Consider the following 3,936-nt stretch of genomic DNA (forward strand, 5'->3'; position numbering starts at 1 on the left):
TGCAGCTAGGGGTGGCCAGGTGACGGAGTTATAGCCAATTGGATGGGAGCTGTGTGATAAGCACGACTTTCAGGCCTGGCCCATAATAATTTTCCATGGACAATTCTCCTGCTCTTTCTTTATCCCCAGGTGAATGGGAAAATCTCCAGGACGTAAAGGAGGGTAGATTCACTGGCAGAAGGTGCCTTGGTCCCTGAATGACTACATGGAGCACTGTCCTGTCCCCTCCCTACAACTGTCACTGGACTCTGACATGAGTAAGAAATAGAATATCATTATATCAGGCCCCTGATACTTTAAAGTCCTTTGTCACATGAGTTAATCTACCCTGACTAATGCAGTTAATAACTACTCTGAAACTCTGCTTCTTCATTTGTAAAATAGGGCTAATAATAGCTACTTACCTGACAGTCTTTCCCTTTTTCCTTGCTAACGGGACCCTAATCATGATAGGTTAATTGGCATTCTTTTGATTTAATGGAGTCTGGGTCCCTTCTCAGCCCTAGCCGTGGGATGGGGTGTGAATGTATGTGTGTGTGTGTGTGTGTGCACGCGTGCGCTGGCCAGTTGTGCACTGCCAGTTGTGGCAATTTCCTCCCTTTGCCTGTGAATGACTCAATAATGGGCATAGGTCAGTGAGACACAGATGGAAGTCCTCTGGAGAGCTTCTGGGAAATTTTCCTTGCTCTTAAAAATGGGCTTAAATTGACATTTATTCCCCTTTTCTAGTTTTGCACATTTATATGAGGATGTGATGCCTGGAACTACAACAGCGACCTTGTCTTCATTAAGAGAAAAATCTGAAAGCAAAAAATGACAGGCTAAAGATGGCTAAGGCTGTGGAGCCAGTTCTGGAAGCAACCTATTACCAGAAGTGTTTTAGGTGAGATAATGATATTTTCTTTTATTTATGCCATTCTTAGTTCTTTTGCTACCTATGTCAAAAGTATCCTAGTAAGTATTTTGGTAAGGATGAAATCAGTAAAGACATAAGAAGTGCATGCAATGTAGTAGGTGATCGAGAATGTTGTCATCATAACCGCATAACCACGTAATAACCACTATCACCATCATCATGAAAGCATGGATCTCCCAACCCCAGCCCAATACTTCAGACCTCATTGCCTCCCTGTTCTCAATAGAAAAGTGAAATCTCCTTTCAGACTGTGAAACAATGTGTTCCAAGGAGTGGGATAATGACTCGAGAAAGATGATCAGAGTCTTGCCTCTTTTGGAAACTGAGGTTGTGAAGGAGATTTGGTTATTGATGGCACTGGGATGTGTCTTTTAGATAATGAGATATTTGTAGGGTAAAGTGAAACCTTTGGATAACAGGTGTCCTATACAAATAAGAGTATTACTGGCTGGATAATATTTAACAAACACTCCCTTCTTATCGTAAGTAATTCAAGGCAATAGAATAGAATATTACCTTCCATGGCAAGCAGCAGGTGGGGAAAGCATGAAATCCTCATGTTATTTCTAGGCATTGATAAATAGGGATAGACTCAGAGTGTCTCGCCATCTTGCTTTCTGCCTTCATTCAAGTTGTTCATAAAGGTGAATGCTGCTTTAAGACAGATAATGCCAATATAAAGACTGTCTTGATCCTCCTGGAACACAATAAAGGGCATCAAATCTGATACATGTGAGGGAGAAGTAGATGAAATGACAGGCTATTTTCTTACCATTGAATGACAATAAGAATGATAAGAATAACAACACCAGCATCATGATGACAGAGTCAAAGAACAGGAACTTTTTTTTTTTTGCTGTTTTCCTATTTATCTACGTCGTTCATATACAACCTTCTCTTTAAATTTGACGCTCAAACAAACCAGTGAAGTAGCTTCCATTATCTACGTTTAACCAACAAGGAAATTGATGCTCTGTGAAGTTGACTGATGTATCTGAGATCACCAAAAGTACAGGTGATGGACTTAAAATCAAGTCCCTGAGTGAGTCCAAACAACACGTTGCTTTTGCTTAATCACATTGTCTTCCATTTCTTTCTCTAGGGGACAAGACTCTTGGGTGGCCAGAACAGAAGACTCAGAAATGACAGCCCTCTCACCCTCCGAGGTACTGACTGAGACGTAGGAAGTTCCATCCACAAGGAGCTGTGTTGTGCAGGGTCCGAGAGGACCTGGCTCACGGTTCTGACTAGACACTCTAAACGTTTTGCACTCTGGGGAAAGCAACGCTCCCTCAGCTTCTGTTTCTTTAGTTTTAAAAGCAAAGAGCCTTTACTAGATGGTGTCTTGGATTTCTATTATAGTGCAATAATTTATTCTTTTCTGTTTTGTTTCATACCAGTTGACTGTGCAAAAAAATAAAAAGAAGCTGACATGCATAAATAAATAAAGGTACTTGTGAATGTCACTTTTCATATATATGCCCCAAGTTCTAATTGTACAGAACTGAACGCTGCAGCCATGAGGACTTCTCTGCATCACAGAGGTAGCATCATACAAAAGTAGGCCTACAAACACTCTGACAAATCAAACTTGTTCCAGAACCAAGTCATTAGATGGTTCGAAGCACATGCCACTCTCCTCCAAACTCTCCTGGCTGGATCGCTTTTATGGAAAATGGACCTGCTAGGATCCTTCCTCGTGCCTCAAACTGCAAACCCAATCAGACTTCTGATATTTTTCCTTAAGACGAGTTAGATTTCCTTCTGCCTGTGTGGTCCCAGATTCCCTTCTTCCAGAAACGTTTGGCCCCAAGCATTCCAGGTTGACGTAGAGCTTCTTCCTCCTCCTAAAATGGCACTTCTGCTGGGATCTGGGCAGCACCCACTCATGTTCCAAACCATGCGTGCTTTGCAGGCATGTGTGTTTGTCATTTATTCTGCAGAACAATCATGTCAGGCAGGGACTGACGGTCCCATTTCATGAACGAGGAAACAGACTCAAAGATCTGATCCCATGTCAAAGCCGATGGCACTCCCGAGAGGTGAGCCTCATCTCCCTGCCTCTGTGTCCTCCTGCTCTGACACATCTCCACAAACTGTCCCAACACACAATTGTCCCAATGCGCTTGATGACAATCTGATTTCTACAAAGCTTTGGATAAACTTACTTCTTTTCATGATCCATTCATTTTCTCTGCCTCGTTTCCCCATCTATTAAAAAGACAAAAAGTAATAAGGCTGAGATACCTATGTTTGGTCAGTTGATGTAGTTTGAATTCTTCTGAATTGGGATGAATGCAAATTGCCTTGTTATTTCACTAATTAATACTGTCTGCTTGGAAATGCAACTATTAGTGCACAATAAACGATAGGCTTATAATTACGGATGACAGTAATTGTTTTTTTTTTTTTTTTTTGCCCTTGCCTTCATCCCAGTTTATCTTCCTGAGTTATAGCTACCTCTGTAGGGGTTAGGAAAACATATTAAAAAATCTAAGCAATAGGATCCTTTCCCAAGGGTTTGGAAATTGATGAATCATCTTACCCTGCTTGCAGCATTCAAACTAACTGTGTGCTTGACACACGGGCAGAAAAGTAGGCTCTTTGAAATTTGAGCTGAGTACAGATCATGTCACCTGCCTGGCGCGTGACCTGTTCCACTTGCCACCTGACCCCCTGTGCCCAACGTCACCTGGAGCCTGAAATCTGGAAGCGGAAAGTCCTTGACTGGAGTCAGCGGAGAGAAAATCATCACCTGCTTGGGCACAAACATGCCTGATGACTGCGTCACTGTTTGTTAAGTGGGATCAGCTAATAGTTGCACAGCGGGCCTTCAAAGCCCGCAGTGGGGCTGATGAGGTTTCTGTAAATGCGCTCCCTACGCGAAGGCCTTGGACTTTGAATCTCAAATGCACTGGGAGTATTTTGAACTTGCTGGCAGGCTCTCTAATGAACTCTATTTGTTTAAACTACAGTGGAAAAGAACTGTCTTCATTTCCACCACCCTCACCTAAGTCTCT

General features: G+C 42.4%; 1 long non-coding RNA gene across 1 annotated transcript; it reads left to right on the top strand.

Annotated features, from left to right (window-relative positions):
• Nucleotides 1-666: 666 nt before the first annotated feature.
• LOC103567786 (uncharacterized) lies at nt 667-2,365 on the top strand. The gene is made up of 2 exons (XR_548768.2): nt 667-883; nt 2,019-2,365. It is a non-coding gene; the product is annotated as an uncharacterized lncRNA (long non-coding RNA).
• The last annotated feature ends 1,571 nt before the right edge of the window (nt 2,366-3,936 follow it).

This window comes from Equus przewalskii, chromosome 8, assembly GCF_037783145.1.
Source record: "Equus przewalskii isolate Varuska chromosome 8, EquPr2, whole genome shotgun sequence".
NCBI classification, from domain to species: Eukaryota; Metazoa; Chordata; class Mammalia; order Perissodactyla; family Equidae; genus Equus; species Equus przewalskii.